At 51.5% G+C, this 19,100-nt stretch overlaps 1 protein-coding gene across 1 annotated transcript in view; it reads left to right on the forward strand.

The window, feature by feature from the left end:
• LOC140405458 (complement C1q-like protein 2) overlaps positions 1-19,100 on the forward strand; it is a 104,193-nt gene that overhangs the window by 22,748 nt on the left and 62,345 nt on the right. The window lies entirely within an intron of this gene.

Consider the following 19,100-nt stretch of genomic DNA (forward strand, 5'->3'; position numbering starts at 1 on the left):
GCGAGCACTCCTGGTCCGCCTCTCCATGCACTGATGTAGGAATCCACTCCACAATTGCCTCCACCATCAATTTACCAAATCACGTCCGACACAAAATCGGGGGGAAAGGTCCAAAGGTCTGACCCGAGCGGGAGCCACCAAATGTGCGACCTGCTCCTTCATAGCCGCCACCGGAAGTCCAGAGATAATAGTTCTAATAGGAGGAAACTGCAGAGAGCGCGGTGTTAACTTTGACCTTTGGCAAGTGATAAGATATTATGGGGCGATGAATGCTTGTTTCATGTGCTTACATTAATGAGTGGACTTCATTGTCTACTTTCAGTATCTCAATAAATTAAATCCCAATGGTCAAACTATTGTAACATTGTCTAGGGGTTTTGTTGCATGTACACATTGCGCTCAGCAACTTCAAGTTGTAATTCAGGATTTAATTATTGAGGTAAATAATGCAGAATAGTTATTTCTTATTTGTTCCATAGGCTTTGATAATTTTAAAAATTAATTTATGAATGTAGAGTCGCTGGCAAGGCCAGCATTTATTGCCCACCCATAATTGCCCTTGAGAAGATGGTTGGTGGTGAGCTGCCTTCTTGAACAACTGTAGTCTGTGTGGTGCAGGTACATCCACAGTGCTGTTAGAGAGGGAGTTCCTGGATTGTTATTGGACACCAGTCAGTCCGTGTGGTGTAGGTACACCCACAGTGCTGTTAGAGAGAGAGTTCCTGGATTGTTATTGGACATCAGTCAGTCCGTGTGGTGTAGGTACATCCACAGTGCTGTTGGGAGGGAGTTCCTGGATTGTTATTGGACACCAGTCAGTCCGTGTGGTGTAGGTACACCCACAGTGCTGTTAGGGAGGGAGTTCCTGGATTGTTATTGGACATCAGTCAGTCCGTGTGGTGCAGGTACACCCACAGTGCTGTTAGGGAGGGAGTTCCTGGATTGTTATTGGACATCAGTCAGTCCGTGTGGTGCAGGTACACCCACAGTGCTGTTAGAGAGGGAGTTCCTGGATTGTTATTGGGACACCAGTCAGTCCGTGTGGTGTAGGTACACCCACAGTGCTGTTAGGGAGGGAGTTCCTGGATTGTTATTGGACATCAGTCAGACCGTGTGGTGTAGGTACACCCACAGTGCTGTTAGAGAGAGAGTTCCTGGATTGTTATTGGACATCAGTCAGTCCGTGTGGTGTAGGTACACCCACAGTGCTGTTAGAGAGGGAGTTCCTGGATTGTTATTGGACACCAGTCAGTCCGTGTGGTGTAGGTACACCCACAGTGCTGTTAGAGAGGGAGTTCCTGGATTGTTATTGGACATCAGTCAGTCCGTGTGGTGTAGGTACACCCACAGTGCTGTTAGAGAGGGAGTTCCTGGATTGTTATTGGACACCAGTCTGTCCGTGTGGTGTAGGTACACCCACAGTGCTGTTAGAGAGGGAGTTCCTGGATTGTTATTGGACATCAGTCAGTCCGTGTGGTGTAGGTACACCCACAGTGCTGTTAGAAAGAGAGTTCCTGGATTGTTATTGGACACCAGTCAGTCCGTGTGGTGTAGGTACACCCACAGTGCTGTTAGAGAGGGAGTTCCTGGATTGTTATTGGACACCAGTCAGACCGTGTGGTGTAGGTACACCTACAGTGCTGTTAGGGAGGGAGTTCCTGGATTGTTATTGGACATCAGTCAGTCCGTGTGGTGTAGGTACACCCACAGTGCTGTTAGAGAGGGAGTTCCTGGATTGTTATTGGACACCAGTCAGACCGTGTGGTGTAGGTACACCCACAGTGCTGTTAGAGAGGGAGTTCCTAGATTGTTATTGGACATCAGTCAGACCGTGTGGTGTAGGTACACCCACAGTGCTGTTAGAGAGAGAGTTCCTGGATTGTTATTGGACACCAGTCAGTCCGTGTGGTGTAGGTACACCCACAGTGCTGTTAGAGAGGGAGTTCCTGGATTGTTATTGGACACCAGTCAGTCCGTGTGGTGTAGGTACACCCACAGTGCTGTTAGAGAGGGAGTTCCTGGATTGTTATTGGACATCAGTCAGTCCGTGTGGTGTAGGTACACCCACAGTGCTGTTAGGGAGGGAGTTCCAGGATTGTTATTGGACATCAGTCAGACCGTGTGGTGTAGGTACACCCACAGTGCTGTTAGAGAGGGAGTTCCTAGATTGTTATTGGACATCAGTCAGACCGTGTGGTGTAGGTACACCCACAGTGCTGTTAGAGAGGGAGTTCCTGGATTGTTATTGGACACCAGTCAGACCGTGTGGTGTAGGTACACCCACAGTGCTGTTAGGGAGGGAGTTCCTGGATTGTTATTGGACATCAGTCAGTCCGTGTGGTGTAGGTACACCCACAGTGCTGTTAGAGAGGGAGTTCCTGGATTGTTATTGGACACCAGTCAGACCGTGTGGTGTAGGTACACCCACAGTGCTGTTAGAGAGGGAGTTCCTAGATTGTTATTGGACATCAGTCAGACCGTGTGGTGTAGGTACACCCACAGTGCTGTTAGAGAGAGAGTTCCTGGATTGTTATTGGACACCAGTCAGTCCGTGTGGTGTAGGTACACCCACAGTGCTGTTAGAGAGGGAGTTCCTGGATTGTTATTGGACACCAGTCAGTCCGTGTGGTGTAGGTACACCCACAGTGCTGTTAGAGAGGGAGTTCCTGGATTGTTATTGGACATCAGTCAGTCCGTGTGGTGTAGGTACACCCACAGTGCTGTTAGGGAGGGAGTTCCATGATTGTTATTGGACATCAGTCAGACCGTGTGGTGTAGGTACACCCACAGTGCTGTTAGAGAGAGAGTTCCTGGATTGTTATTGGACACCAGTCAGTCTGTGTGGTGTAGGTACACCCACAGTGCTGTTAGGGAGGGAGTTCCAGGATTTCAGCCCAGCAATGATGAAGGAATGACAACATATTTCCAATCAGGTTTGTGACCTCGCGTACATGTAGGTGCTGGTGTTCCCATGCACCTGCTGCCCTGTCCTTCTAAATAGTAGAAGTTATGGGGTTGGGATAATGTCACTGCAGTCGCTGAGATGTAGGTACACCTACAGTGCTGTTAGGGAGAGCATTCCAGGATTTTGACCCAGCAACAGTGAATGTGGCGAATGGCTTGGAGGGGAACTTCCTGGTGCCGGTGTTCCCATGTGTCTGTTGCTGTTGTCCTTCTAGATGGTATTGGTCATGGGTTTGGAAGGTGCTCTCTATGGACCTTGGTGAGTTGCTGCAGTGTATCTTTTAGATGTCGGTGCTGGAGGGAGTGAATGTTTGTATATGGGGTGCCAATTAAGTGGGGCTGCTTTGTCCTGGATGGTGTCGAGCTTCTTGAGTGTTGTTGGAGCTGCACTCATCCAGGCAAGTGGAGAGTATTCCATCACACTCCTGACTTGTGCCTTGTAGATGGTGGACAGGCTCCGAGTCAGGATGTGAGTCACTCGCTGCAGAATTCCTAACCTCTAGGAATTACATAGGCTGAATAGTATAAATTCAGGTGGCGACATGTAGAGAGCAATCATACATGAGATGGCTCCCACCAGAGAACTTTGATTTAAGCCCTTTTCGCCTGGTTTTCGGAGGAGATTTGGGGTGGAATTTGGTCAGTTTGATGGGCAGCAGAAAAAATAAGGAATCATTGTCGGACTCTGAGGCTTCGCGAGCTTTGTCTGTTAAGAAAATGGCGGAGGCTCTTGCAGCGTCGGTGGCCACTCCACTAACCGCTGAGATGCTTACGAACATCCTGGTGGGGGAGCTTAAGAAACTACGGCGGGAAGTCTCTGAGGACCATGAGAGAGCGATTGAGGGGTTGATGTCCACCATTCGAACAGCCTTGGCAAAAATGGACGAAGTGGTAAAGGTGCAGGGCGCGGAGCTATGGGAGTTGGCTCTTTCAAGGCAAAGTGACCAGATCACCTCTCTGGAAGTGGAGAGGACGTGGGTGGCCGGTGACAACAGGGCATTAAGAGCCAAGGTGGACGAATTGGAAAGTCACTCCAGCAGACAGAAATTGAGGGTTAAAAACAAATTACTGTGATGCTGGAATCGGAAACAAAAACAGAAAATACTGGATAATCACAGCAGCTCTGGCAGCATCAGTGGAGAGAGAAGGGAGCTAATGTTTTAAGTCTGGATGACTCCTTGTCAAAGGGTTTGATGTTTGTGGGGGAGCCAGAGAGCTTGGAGGGTCCCAATCCAACAAAGTTTATGATGCAGTTGTTTGGGAAGGTGGGGGAGGGTGAAATGGCATCCCCTCCCGAGCTGGATCGGGCCCACGGGTTGTCGAGGCAGAAGCCCCGTCCGTGCTGGTGGGCCATCGTGTGTGATCATTGTCATGATATGCAAACATGCAACCAATGAACACTCAGAATAGGACACAACCAATGGGCAGTCAGGACACTCAGAGGTGGCATCCCCACAAGGGGGCATGACATAAACACTATAAAAGGGATGAGGCACTCACACCCTGCCTCTTTCCACAGACAGACATCTAGAGAGTTAGACAGGGTTGATCAGCAGCATCACACCCCAGCACGTGGCTTAGAGCAAGCTGCTACAGTTAGACTGAGTTACTACAGTTGGATTAGCAGAGAGTCGAACTCATTTGAGAACTGTGTTAATAGTTCAATAAACACGTTGAACTCATTTCAGAGTCTGGAGCATCCTTTAGTTCAGACTGCATCAAGTAGCAGCCTGTGTTATCTGAAGCAGCATAACACAACAGTCATCACGTGCTTTCTCAGTTATCAAGAAAGGGAAAGAGTTCTGTGGTGAGACTCCAAATGGGAAGGCCACGTTCTGAGGATCTATCAAGATGTTGGAGCGGAGCCGGCCAAGAGGCTTGCAGCATTCAACAAGGCCAAGGCCGTATTGTATTGGAACAATGTTTGGTTTCGCATTGTTTACCCTGCGCGCCTCCAAGTGACTTATGAATCAAAAGATTATTACTTTAAGACTCCGGAGGAGGCTGAGGTGTTTGTGCAGATGCATTGGACTTTGATCGAGATAACTGTGAATTATATTGGTTGGGAGGTGTCTGTCTGGGAATGCGAGTGTGATTTTGGGGATTTGGTGGGGTGTTTATTGGGCGTTTTGGAGTTTTGTACTTGAAAAAAAATCGAAAATTGCTTATTGTCACAAGTAGGCTTCAAATGAAGTTACTGTGAAAAGCCCCTAGTCGCCACATTCCGGCACCTGTTCGGGGAGGCTGGTACGGGAATTGAACCGTGCTGCTTGTGGTGATCTCTGTAGGTGCATGCACACAAGGGGTTAATGGGTAGATAGCAGCACCACATGATCACCAGAGGGCTGGACCAACAGGGGTATAAAGGGCAGCCACACGGGGTCTCTGTCTCTCTCTCGGGTGTGCTGTGAACAGGGAAACATCAGAATCACATAGATAGTTAGTGGAGTTACATTTAGTTACAATTGTTAAATCTTGTTATCCAATTCCTAGTTCCCATGTTAAGGTAAAGAACTCACGCATTAATAGTTATAGTTACTCAATAAACCTTTGTTGTTACTGGACGAGTTCAAGTCTTCTTCAACAAGATTCAGAGGACCTCACCATCAGCCAAGGATTGAGTAACACGTGTTATCGACCACGCAGGTAACACTACACTGCTGGCCTGCCTTGGCCTGCTTTAAAAGCCAGCTATTTAGCCCAGTGCTAAGCCAGGGGTTTTGTGGGATAGGTGTGGTTCTTGTTCCTTGTTTCCTGGAACTATTAAATTTGAATTTGGGTTGGGGGGGGGGGGGGGGGCTGGTTGGCGTTATGTTATTTTTGTTATGTTTATTACTCTGTGTGGGGGCCAATTTGTTAGCTCTATAATTAGTTAGCTATATAGTTAATTAGCTACATAGTTAGCTACATAGTTAGTTAGCTATATAGTTAGCTGTATAGTTAATTAGCTACATAGTTAGTTAGCTATATAGTTAGTTAGCTACATAGTTAGCTACATAGTTAGTTAGCTCTATAGTTAGTTAACGTGAGCGGCGGGGAGCAAGGTATCTGCAGCTCATGCTGTGGGGGAGGGGTCTAAGCATGAGTTTTGGATTTTTGTTTTTGTTGGGGTTTGGGAGGGAGGGGGGAGTCTTTGCCTTGTTGCTTGCTGGGTTATGTGGGTGTGGTAGACAGGAGGCGGGCAAGGGAGAGGGTTACTTTACTGACAGTGACTGTAAACTTTTCTTTGTTCTGTTTTGAGGAGGAATTTAGTGACCATCTTGGGTGGGCCTGGTGTCGGCTCTTTGAGTAGTTGCTGGACTGTCCCACAGGGTGGGAATGGCTGACTGGGGGGGGGGGGGGGGGTGGGGGGGGGGGGGGGGGGTGGGGGGGGGGTAGAAGATCCCCTATTCAGCTGGTCGCTTGGAATGCGAGGAGGTTGAACAGCCCGGTAAAAAGATCTCGGGTGTTTGCGCACCTTAGCACCTTTGGAGTTTGGAGGCTGATGTGGTGCTGTTGCAGGAGACCCATTTAGGGATTAAAGATCAGATAAGGTTATGGAACGGCGAGGTGGGACAAGTATTTCATTCAGCATTTAACAGTAGGGCCCGGGGGGGGGGGGGGGGGGGGGGGTTGCAATTTTGATTAATAAGATAGTATTTTTTTGGCGGTGAGGATTGTGATAGATCCGAACTTGAGGTATGTAATGGTCAGTGGGTCTTTGCCGGGTACCCCGGTGGTCTGTTAATATTTATACACCAAACTGGGATGATGCAGCTTTTCTCAATAAGTTGCTGCCATCTGTTCCCGATCTGGACTCTACCAGCCAATCCTGGGAGGGAATTTTAACTGTGTACTGGACCCTCAGCTGGATAGATTGATGCCCAAGCCTTTGTGTCCTTCTGGGGTGGCAAAGGCACTTTTGGCCTTTTTTGGGCGGGGAGCTGGGGGGCAGATCCGTGGAGATTTGTACATCCAAATGAGAAGGATTTTCTTTTTTCTCTCAGGTGCATCAGGTCTAGTCTCGGATTGACTTTTTTATAGTGGGTAGGTCTCTGCTTCTGGGAGTGGTGGGGGCAGGGTATTGGGCAATAGTTATTTCGGGTCATGCTCCACATTTTGTGGATTTGATGTTCGGGTCAGTAGGGTCGGACCCCGCCCAGCGCCCCCCGTGCAGGTTGGAGACTATGTTGCCGGATAAGGGATTCTGTGAGATGGTTTCCTCCGCCATTGGGGAGTACATTGAGTTTAATAGGAGCAAGACTATCCACGTTGGGCAGCACGGTAGCACAAGTGGATAGCACTGTGCCTTCACAGCGCCAGGGTCCCAGGTTCGATTCCCCGCTGGGTCACTGTGCGGAGTCTGCACGTTCTCCCCGTATCTGCGTGGGTTTCCTCCGGGTGCTCCGGTTTCCTCCCACAGTCCAAAGACGTGCAGATTAGGTGTATTGGCTATGCTAAATGGCCCTTAGTGTCCAAAAAGGTTAGGAGGGGTTATTAGGTTAGGGGGATAGGGAGGAAGTGAGGGCTTGAGTGGGTTGGTGCAGACTCGATGGGTCGAATGGCCTCCTTCTGCACTGTATGTTCTAAGTTCTAAGTTGTGGGAAGCTCTGAAGGCAGTCATTAAGGGGGAGGAAGTCTAATGTAGGGTAGATAAAGAGAAGAGTGAAAGGATGGAGAGACAGGTTGGTGGGTGCCATCCCAACGCTGGCACCGAACACTGGAGTTGTTGGCAAGCAGGAAGAAATTGGAGTTGGAATTTGGGCTGCTGTTGACAGACAGGGTGATGCGTCAGCTGCGACGCTCGAGGGAGGCTTATGAGCACGGGGAGAAGGCCCGTCACCTGTGGAGGTGAAGGTCTCAAGTGGCAAGTTGGTCTCCGTCCCAGGTAAGGTCAAAAAGGCTATCGAGACTTTTTATCGTAGCCTTTATAAGTCTGAGCCCCTGGAGGACGGGCTGTCTATGATGGAGTTTTTGGATGGCTTGTCTATCCCAGTTGTAGAACGAGAGAGAAGGGATGAGTTGGAGTCCTCGTTGAGCCCGGAGGAGGTCATGAAATACATGGGTGTGGTGCAGACGGGTGTGGTGCAGACGGGTGTGGTGCAGACGGGTAGTGGTGCAGATGGCAAAATCGTATGGCTACAAACAGGGCCCAAGACTATAGAAGGAGACCGAGACAAGGAAATTATGAAGACAGAAACCCAGTTAGAACCTACAATAGGAAGATGAACACCAGAAATGCACGGGGCATGATAAATCGATGTTTTCAATGTGACTCTCAATACCATTATGTCTTCAACTGTCCAAAACGTTATGATAGAGTGTTTGAAGCAACACATGACACGGAAGAGTCAGAAGAGGAAAAGGATAGTGTTCAGAGAGAAGACATTGTCCTATTAACAAGTAGTTGTACGCCGGTAATGAGGGTGTTGGTTGCAGAATCCTTCAACTGTGCTGTATTGGACAGTGGCTGCACATCTACTGTGTGTGGAATTGACTGGTTAAAATGTTACCTGGACTGCTTGAATGCTGAAAGTCGTAACAAGGTTAAGGAATTTGAAAGTTCCACAAGTTTCAGGTTTGGGGATGATAATACTCTGAAGTCGCTGAAAAGAGTGGTGATCCCTTGCAATATTGCCGGAGTGAATCATTTCATTAGCACGGATGTTGTATCAAGTGAGATACCTTTGCTTCTGAGCAGACCGTCGATGAAGAAAGCACACATGAAACTGGATATGGAACAGGATAAGGCAACAGTTTTTGGAAAGACGGTGGACTTACAATTTACACAGTCGGGACACTATTGTATTCCATTACTGACAAAGAATATTTCAAGTAGAGTGGTTAAGGATGTGTTAATGGCAGTTGAAAATGGGACTTTCACTGATAAAAAGCTTGTGGTATTAAAACTGCATAGGCAATTTGCACATCCGTCTCCTTGGAGGCTGAAAAATGTATTAAAGGATGCAGGGGTAAGGGATGAAGACTATACTAAACTGATAGAACAGGTTAGTGACTGCTGTGAAGTTTGTAGGAAGTACAGAAGGACACCAGCACGACCGACAGTAACCCTACCTTTGGCCAGGGATTTTAACGACATTGTGGCTGTGGACCTTAAGATCTGGGATAAGGCCATTTTTCCGAAAGGACAACTGCCAAAGGTTGGTACAAAGGTGACATACTTGCCTGAAGGGCCTAATCAATGGAAGGATGCAACTGTTATTAGAGCAGGGAAGGCCACTGGAAAGTATAAACATTGGTTGAATGTACAGCATTCAGGGGAGGGAGTTAAGACAATGGATTGGGAACACGAAGTTCAAAAATGCAGGTCACAGAAACGCAGTGCCAGTTCAGATAGTACATCGGTTAGTGAACTGGGGCGTCATTCTCCGACCCCCCCGCCGGGTCGGAGAATGGCCGTTGGCCGCCGTGAATCCCGCCCCCACCCCCGCCGAAGTCTCCGGTACCGGAGATTGGGCGGGGGCGGGTATCGGGCCGCGCCGGTTGGCGGGACCCCCCGCTCAATTCTCCGGCCCAGATGGGCCGAAGTCCCGCCCAGAAATTGCCTGTCCCGCCGGCGTAAATCAAAGCTGGTATTTACCGGCGGGACCAGGCGGCGTGGGCGGGCTCCGGGGTCCTGGGGGGGGTGGCGGGGCGATCTGACCCCGGGGGGTGCCCCCACGGTGGCCTGGCCCGCGATCGGGGCCCACCGATCCGCGGGTGGGCCTGTGCCGTGGGGGCACTCTTTCCCTTCCGCCTCCGCCATGGCCTCCACCATGGCGGAAAAGACTCTCCCCACTGCGCATGTGCGGGGAAACTGTCGGCGGCCGCTGACGCTCCCGCGCATGCGCCGCATTTCCGCGCCAGCTGGCGGGGCAACAAACGCCATTTCCGCCAGCTGGCGGGGCAACAAAGGCCGTTTCCGCCAGCTGGCGGGGCGGAAATCCCTCTGGCGCCGGCCTAGCCCCTCAATGTTGGGGCTCGGCCCCCAAAGATGCGGAGCATTCCGCACCTTTGGGCCGGCGCGATGCCCGTCTGATTGGCGCCGTTTTTGGCGTCGTTGGGGGAGAATTTCGCCCCAGGGCCGCAGGAAAAGGTCGAGAATTTTGAAAGGACATCCCACAGCAGATAGGAAAGATCAAGCAGTAGCAATATAGAACAAGTTACCAGGCGGGAGAGGGGACGTAGTTTATCAAGGTCTCGGAACATGAGTAAAACTACGAATACTAATAGGAGTAGAAGCCCACATGCACCTGAGATTTTGGTGGCTTCCAATAAATTAAATGAAAAGTTATCAAAGATGCTAAACAGCAAGAACTGCATAGTTGGAGTGAATTTGGGGTATACACGGAAGTACCGGATAGGGGACAAAGAGCTCTATCCCACAGATGGATTTGCACGGAAAAGGTTCTTCCGGATGGAACTTATAAGGCAAAGGCCAGGCTTATGGCAAGGGGATTTGAAGAAAGCTTGGAAGATCAGGATTTAAGGGTAGATTCACCTACAGCATGAAAGGTTATTTTAAAGATCTTCTTGGCTCTATTAGCCACAAAGGCATGGGAATGCAAATGTATAGATATGAAAGCTGCCTTCTTGCAGGGGCATCAGCTCCAGAGAGACATTTTTCTCCGTCCTCCTAAAGAAGCAGCTAACACAGAAGGGGTATTCTGGAAGTTGAACAAATGTGTATGTGGTTTACATGTTGCATCTAGAGTCTGGTGTTTTTCGGTAAGGTCAGTTTTGTTAAAGTTAGGCTGTTACCAGTTGAAAGTAGATTCGGTAATGTTTTACTGGCACTATAAAGGGAACCTTTCTGGCATCTTTATGATGCATGTCAAATAATTTTTGTGGGGTGGGACTAGTGATTTTGAAGCTTTTGTAATCTCTGGTTTGAGGAAAGAATTCAGGGTCGGAAGTCAGGCTTCCGGTGCATTTAAATATATTGGACTGGAAATCGGACAGACTAAGTGTAGCGCACAAAGACTCTGTGAGACGAATAGAGTGAAGTCGATGAGGCTTTATTAAGCGTGTCTGTTCCCCCGCAGCTCGATAGTAGAATGGCCTGCGGGGGAGGACTCCGGCTTCTTATACTCCGCCTTCAGGGCGGAGCTAGAGGTCAACGGCCAACCAGGACCCGGGATCTGTCAGCCAATGACATTAGGGCTTCCAGTCCCACATGACCCCCAATACATACTACCACATTCACCCCTTGTCAAAAATGAACCCGGCGGGGTGATGCTTCGTATGGTGGTAAGGGTTTACAGGGCTGGTCCTGGGAGGAAAACATTCACATGGCAATACAGTATTGTACAATTTTGTCCTGTTTCAACTATTTACAGAAGGTATCGGGAGAAAAGCAAAATGTTCTTGTGAAAAGTCCATATATTGATTTAGATCGACGCCACGAGTCGGTCGGGCGGTCTGGTCGTCCGTGTCGATTGCCTCGGCCCCGGTGGTGGTGGTGGTGCTTGTACCGGTGTTGTCGTCTCCGGGAGCCTTACGGTTTCAGCTTGGGCTTTATTCTTGGTTGGGCCTGAGGGGAGGGGAACCGATCCTCCTGGGAAGGGGGCGGTCGCGGGGTGCGGCGGTGGCAGGAAGGGGGGGGGGTTGGGTGAATGGTGTTGGGGGGGTGTGTGTGTTGCCGGCGGGCGCCAGATCCCGCAGGGAGACCGTGTCCTGTCAGCCGTCAGGGTACTCCACGTAAGCGTACTGCGGGTTCGCGTGGAGGAGGTGAACCCTTTCGACCAACGGGTCCACTTTATGTGCCCGCACATGCTTTCGGAGCAAGATGGGTCCTGGGGCCGCCAGCCAGGTCGGCAGCGACGTTCCAGAGGAAGACCTCCTAGGGAAGACAAGGAGACGCTCATGAGGCGTTTGATTAGTGCTCGTACATAATAGCGACCGGATGGAGTGGAGAGCGTCCGGGAGGACCTCCTGCCACCGGGAAACTGGGAGGTCCCTGGACCGTAGGGCCAGTAGGACGGTCTTCCAGACCGTGCCGTTCTCCCTCTCTACTTGCCCGTTCCCCCGGGGGTTGTAGCTGGTCGTCCTGCTCGAGGCTATGCCCTTTCTGAGCAGGAACTGGCGCAGCTCGTCATTCATGAAAGAGGACCCCCTGTCGCTGTGGACGTAGGCGGGGCAACCGAACAGTGTGAAGATGGTGTTCAGGGCTTTAATGACTGTGGCCGCGGTCATGTCAGAGCAGGGAATGGCGAATGGGAAGCGGGAGTATTCGTCCACCACATTAAGAAAGTATGTGTTGCGGTCGGTGGAGGGGAGGGGCCCTTTGAAATCGAGACTAAGGCGTTCAAAGGGGCGGGAAGCCTTAATCAGGTGCGCACCATCCGGCCTGAAAAAATGCGGTTTGCATTCCGCGCAGATGTGGCAGTCCCTTGTGACTGTACGGACCTCCTCTCAAGAGTATGGGAGATTGCGGGACTTGATAAAGTGGAAAAACCGAGTGACCCCCGGGTGGCAGAGGTCCTCGTGGAGGGTTTGGAGGCGGTTAATTTGTGCGTTGGCACGTGCCGCGGGATAGGGCATCGGACGGCTCGTTCAGCTTTCCGGGACGATACAAAATCTCGTAGTTGAAGGTGGAGAGCTCGATCCTCCACCTTAAGATCTTGTCGTTTTTGATTTTGCCCCGCAGTGCATTATCGAACATGAAGGCTACCGACCGTTGGTCAGTGAGGAGAGTGAATCTCCTGCTGGCCAGGTAATGCCTCCAATGTCGCACAGCTTCCACTATGGCTTGGGCTTCCTTTTCCACTGAGGAGTGGCGGATTTCTGAGGCGTGAAGGGTCTGGGAGAAAAAGGCCACGGGTCTGCCCGCTTGGTTAAGGGTGGCCGCTAGAACTACGTCGGAGGCGTCGCTCTCGACCTGGAAGGGGAGGGACTCGTCGATGGCGCGCATCGTGGCCTTTGCGATATCCGCTTTGATGCGGCTGAAGGCCTGGCAAGCCTCTGTTGACAGAGGGAAGGTCGTGGTCTGTATTAGGGGGCGGGCCTTGTCTGCGTACTGGGGGACCCACTGGGCGTAGTACGAAAAGAACCCCAGGCAGCGTTTCGGGGCTTTTGGGCAGTGCAGGAGGGGGAATTCCATGAGGGCGTGCATACGTTCGGGGTCGGGGCCTATTATCCCATTGCGCACTACGTAGCCCAGAATGGCTAGCCGATTGGTGCTAAAAACGCACTTGTCCTCGTTGTACGTGAGGTTCAAGGCTTTGGCGGTCTGGAGGAATTTTTGAAGGTTGGCGTCGTCCTGCTGGTCGTGGCCGCAGATGGTTACATTGTCGAGATACGGGAACGTGGCCCGCAACCCATGTTGATCAACCATTCGGTCCATCTCCCGTTGGAAGACCGAGACCCCGTTTGTGACGCCAAATGGGACCCTTAGGAAATGGTATAATCGCCCGTCTGCCTCGAAGGCTGTGTACTTGCGGTCACTTGGGCGGATGGGGAGCTGATGGTAGGCGGACTTGAGGTCCACGGTGGAGAAGACTTTATATTGGGCAATCCGATTGACCATGTCGGATATGCGGGGGAGAGGGTACGCGTCTAGTTGTGTGTACCTGTTGATGGTCTGGCTATAGTCTATGACCATCCTTTGTTTCTCCCCTGTCTTCACTACTACCACCTGCGCTCTCCAGGGACTATTGCTGGCCTGGATTATGCCTTCCTTTAGTAGCCGCTGGACTTCGGACCGAATGCAGGTCCGGTCCTGGGCGCTGTACCGTCTGCTCCTAGTGGCGACGGGTTTGCAATCCGGGGTGAGGTTCGCAAACAAGGACGGGGGTTGCACCTTGAGGGTTGCGAGGCCGCAGATAGTGAGTGGGGGTATTGGGCCGCCGAATTTGAACGTAAGGCTCTGTAGATTGCATTGGAAATCTAATCCCAGTAAGGTGGGGGCGCAGAGTTGGGGAAGGACGTTTAGTTTGTAGTTTTTGAACTCCCTCCCCTGCACCGTTAGGGTAACTATGCAGAATCCTTGGATCTGTACGGAGTGGGATCCTGCAGCTAGGGAAATCTTTTGTGCGCTGGGATAGGTGGTCAAGGAACAGCGTCTTACCGTGTCGGGGTGGATAAAGCTCTCCGTGCTCCCGGAGTCGACTAGGCATGGTGTCTCGTGGCCGTTTATTAGCACCGTTGTCGTCGTCGTCTGGAGTGTCCGGGGCCGAGCTTGATCGAGCGTAATTGAAGCGAGACCTGGTTGTAGTAGTGGAGTGGGGTCCGTTGTTGCCGTCCAAGATGGCGTCGGGGATGAACAAAATGGCTGCCCCCATACATCGCACATGGCTGGGGGGTCACAAGATGGCGGCGGGGGTGGACAAAATGGCCGCCCCGACGCGTCGTACAGGTCTGGGGTGGTCCAAGATGGCGGCGCCCTTCCTCCCCTTGTGGTGGCCGGGACCCAAAATGGCGGCGTCTGCGGGTCGCACATGGGGCGCTGGGGGGGTTGGGGAGCGTTAGGACCGCGCGGGGCTCCCTCATCTCTGGGGACAGCGGTGGTCGGGACCCAAGTTGGTAGCGCCGGCGGGTCAGACGTGGGGCGCGGGGGGGGTTTGGGGGGCATTAGAGACGCGCAGAACTCCCTCTTCTCCGGGGAGAGTGGTGGTCGGGACCCAAAGTGGAAGCGCCGGCGGGTCATACGTGGGGACGGGGGGGGGGGGGGGTGGGTTGGGGAGCGTAAGCGGCGTGCAGGACTCCCTGTTCTCCCGGGACCGCGGTGGTCGGGACCGTGGTGGTCGGGACCCAGAGCGGCTGCGCCTGCGGGTCGTACATGGGGCGCTGGGGGGGTTGGGGAGCGTAAACGGCTTGCAGGGCTCCCTGTTCTCCCGGGACAGCGGCGACCTCGCGGGACCGGCACACAACCGCGAAATGGCCCTTTTTCCCCCAGCTCTTGCAGATTGCTGCGCGGGCCGGGCAGCGCTGCCGGGGGTGTTTCGCCTGGCCGCAGAAATAGCAGCGGGCGCCCCCGGTGCGACTTGGCGTTTGGACCGCGCAAGCCTATGGGGTGTCCGAGGGGGGTGGGTTTGTCGCGACGGGTACGTACGGAGCCCAATGGGCTGCCGCGCGGTCGGGGCCGTAGGCGCGGGTATTACGTGCGGCCACGTCTAGGGAGGCTGCTAGGGCCCGGGCCTCTGAGAGTCCTACCGACTCTCTTTCTAGAAGTCTTTGGCGGATTTGGGAGGAATTCATACCTGCCACAAAAGCATCGCGCATTAACATGTCCGTGTGTTCATTTGCGTTCACCGAAGGGCAGCTGCAGGCTCGTCCCAAAATCAGCAGCGCGGCGTAGAATTCGTCCATCGATTCTCCGGGACCTTGCCATCTCGTCGCGAGCTGGTAGCGAGCGTAGATTTGGTTAACTGGGCAGACATAGAGACTTTTCAGTTTTGCGAACGCCGTCTGGAAGTCCTCCGCATCTTCGATGAGGGAGAAAATCTCCGTGCTCACCCTCGAGTGCAGGACCTGTAGTTTTTGGTCTTCTGTGACCCGGCCGGTGGCCGTTCTGAGGTAGGCCTCGAAACAAGTCTGCCAGTGCTTGAAGGCTGCTGCCGCGTTCACTGCGTGGGGGCTGATCCTCAGGCATTCCGGAATGATCCTGAGCTCCATAGTCCTTTTTTAGGCATGCTTAATAAATTGTAGCGCACAAAGACTCCGTGAGACGAATAGAGTGAAGTCGATGAGGCTTTATTAAGCGTGTCTGTTCCCCCGCAGCTCGATAGTAGAATGGCCTGCGGGGGAGGACTCCGGCTTCTTATACTCCGCCTTCAGGGCGGAGCTAGAGGTCAACGGCCAACCAGGACCCGGGATCTGTCAGCCAATGACATTAGGGCTTCCAGTCCCACATGACCCCCAATACATACTACCACACTAAGTTAGGGGCAACTTTACGTCAGCAATCTTATTTGGAAAGCATCAGCCCAATAGCAATTAGTCGTGGCCGGATTTTCACAAAAAGATGCAAGGTTTCAAAGATGGAAAAAGAGCAACTGCAATGTTTAATTGGGCAACTGAATTGGTTAGGTAGACAGAGTAGACCGGACGTGAATTTTGAAGTCTTAGAGTTGAGTACAAAAATGAATGATCCCAAAGTGGGAGACATAATAAGAGCAAACAAAGCATTTGGCCAAAGTAAAAAAAAAGCAGGAGTGTGTTTTGAGGTTCCAGGTTTTGGGTGACCATAGGTACTTGAAATTTATAGTTTATAGTGATGCGTCCTGTGCAAATCAAGCACAGGAGGTTTTATAATTTTCCTTTGGGGAACAATGGTAAATGTTGTCCTCTTGTGTGGGAAACACAGAAAATAAGGAAAGTGGTCAAAAGCACTTTGGCTGCTGAGACGTTAAGCTTTGTAGAGGCGGTGGATATGGCCTTTTATATATCTCAGATATTGACAGAAATGTAACTTTTGGATATTGTTAATGAAGGGCGCCTGTTTCTGTGATTTTTTTTTTTTTTTTCTTCAAAAAAAAGAAGCGGGGAAATTGCGTGTGTGTTTTTGAGTTTCTTTAAATTTTGTTTTCACCAAATTATTTTTTTCTCCAAGAAAGGGGAGACTGTTAAGTAATGGGTTAAGAGTTAAGTAATGCATTAAGAGACATTGCAATTAGTTGTCTCATTTATGTTAAGTATCCAATGATTGACACTGATATGTAAAGGGGCTTCAGGTGGCCCTTGTGTCAGGTGGTGTGTTGTTGGAGTTTTGTGCAGAGGCTGTGGAAGTGAAATAAATGGTGTTTGCTGAGAAGGAACAGGACTTCTGATTCTTCATACAACGGTAACTAAAACGTTTAACATGCGGCCCCTGTCCTGTAGGGGCTACAGTGGGTGTTGCCCTACCGCCAAGTAGCGGCCGGTTATGGGGGGTGGTGTTGGCAAGTTGATGGGCTGGAGGGTGAAATTCAGGGGTGGTGGGAAGGAGTGTGTGGGCTGGGGTGCGGGGGTGGTGGGGTGACACCCCGGTCCCTTGGGAAGGGCACCCTGACCCCACGGCCCATCCATGGTCGCCCCCCATCACCCCCCCCCCCCCCCCCACCCCACCAGGGTCTGGCAGATGTCTCCCCCAGCCATAAGCAGGTCTGGCAGCCCATGGTCGCGCCTCTGCATGTCCTACCTCCTCTCTCTCCCTCATCGGCCATTGCACCTGTTTCCCGATTTCTGAAACCGCAAGTGAAATGGCGTCGGTAATTGCTCCCGGCAGAGGCGGAGCACCACGGAGGCCCCAGAGAATACCGGGTCGGGCCTGCCAATGATATGTGGACAGTGTTTACTGTATGTGCCGTTTACTGTACGTGCAGAGTAGAATGCATTGACGCCGCTGTCAAGGCACCAGAGCATGACATTCTGGTGGGCGCCCAGCTTGGCCACAGTTTTGGCCTCACAAACGAGACCCCATGGATTCATAGGGTGTTTCTGCAGAGGGAATGGGCATCAGGGTGTGGGGGGCAGGGGGTTTGAGCATTGCCAAATCTGTTATATTATTATTGGGCGGAGAATATTGAGAAGGTGTTTATGGGTACTGAGTCCATATGGGGGCGGATGGAGTGCCTGTCTAGGTACCAGTTTGAGGGCCTTGGTTACAACTCCTCTTCAGCTTTCCCCTGCAAAGTGGACTTCAGGTCCGAAGGTTCTGACTACTCTGAGAATATGGAGATAGTGCAAGCTCGGTGTCATGTGAATGAAATGAAAATCGCTTATTGTCACAAGTAGGCTTCAAATGAAGTTACTGTGAAAAGCCCCTAGTCGCCACATTCCGGCGCCTGTTCGGGGAGGCTGGTACAGGAATTGAACCGTGCTGCTGGCCTGCCTTGGTCTGCTTTCAAAGCCAGCTATTTAGCCCAGTGTGCTAAACCAGCCCCTCGTGTCGTTGTTAGCCTCAATCTGTGGAAACCATTGCTTTGCTCCAGTGGTTTTGGCTTCTTTGTTGGGGCATAGGGGGAGGAGGGATTTGAACGGTTCAGGGACATGTTTGGAGAAGGGAAGTCCGCCGATTTTGAGGAATGATTTGGTAAATTCCAGCTTCCAAGAACTAATTTGTTTAGGTATTATCAGGTGCGTAACGGTTTGCGTAAGGAGATTCCTTCCTTCCCTCTGGCACTCTCGCCCTCTTTGATGGATATGGTTCTTTTGGCGGTTGAGCTAGGGCAGGGGAAGATGTTGGATATTTATAGTCACAGAATAATACAGTGTAGAAGAGGCCCTTCGGCCCATCGAGTCTGCACTGACGCATGGAAAACTCCTGACCTGCCCACCTAATCCCATTTGCCAGCACTTGGCCCTATAGCCTGGAATATTATGACCTGCCAAGTGCCCATCCAGGTACTTTTTAAAGGATGTGAGGCAACCCGCCTCTACCACCCTCCCAGGCAGTGCATTCCTCAGAACGCCCCAAACCTTCTGCCCCTCACCTTGAACTTGTTTCCCCTCGTAACTGACCCTTCAACTACGGGGAACAGCTGCTCCCTATCCACCCTGCCCATGCTTGTGTGGATGGAGTAAACTCCATTGGATGAGGTTAAAGGGAAGTGGGAGAGGGAGCTGGGTCAGGTTTTGAGGGGGATGTGGAGTGAGGCCCTACACAGGGTCAACTGCACCTCCTGATGTGCTAGGCTCAGCCTGATTCAGTTCAAGGTGGTGCATAGGGCACATCTGACCAGCGCACGGATGAGTGGGGTTTTCCCGGAAGTAGAGGATAGGTGCGAGCATGTTCGACAAATCATACACATACTGTGGTAAAATGGACAGCGTCCTGAATTTAGGCCCAATATAAAATTGGACATTCTAAATTAATAATTTAAATTAAACCACAGCTAGTTCTAGGCAGGCCTGCTGGGAATTCAAACTTGGCCAAGTTCAAATACACTGAACACAGAAAAACTGCGAGGAGGTGACTGGGCCTGCCCTGTGAACAACACATCAGCAGATAATCAGTCCCATTCATTTGGATTGATTGCTTTGGGTTGCCCAGATAAAGCTACACTTTCTGGCACCAAGTTACAATATATGGAGTAAGGTTACATGCCAACAATACACCTGGGGGTGGGTTCCTCGGGTCCTGCAGAGTTGCAATCGGCAACTTCATTGGGTGTTGCGACCCCTGCCCCGAGACCTTATTGGCTGAGGGCCATAGAACTTTCTGGAAAGGCACGAAG

Source organism: Scyliorhinus torazame, chromosome X (genome assembly GCF_047496885.1).
Source record: "Scyliorhinus torazame isolate Kashiwa2021f chromosome X, sScyTor2.1, whole genome shotgun sequence".
Lineage (NCBI taxonomy): Eukaryota > Metazoa > Chordata > Chondrichthyes > Carcharhiniformes > Scyliorhinidae > Scyliorhinus > Scyliorhinus torazame.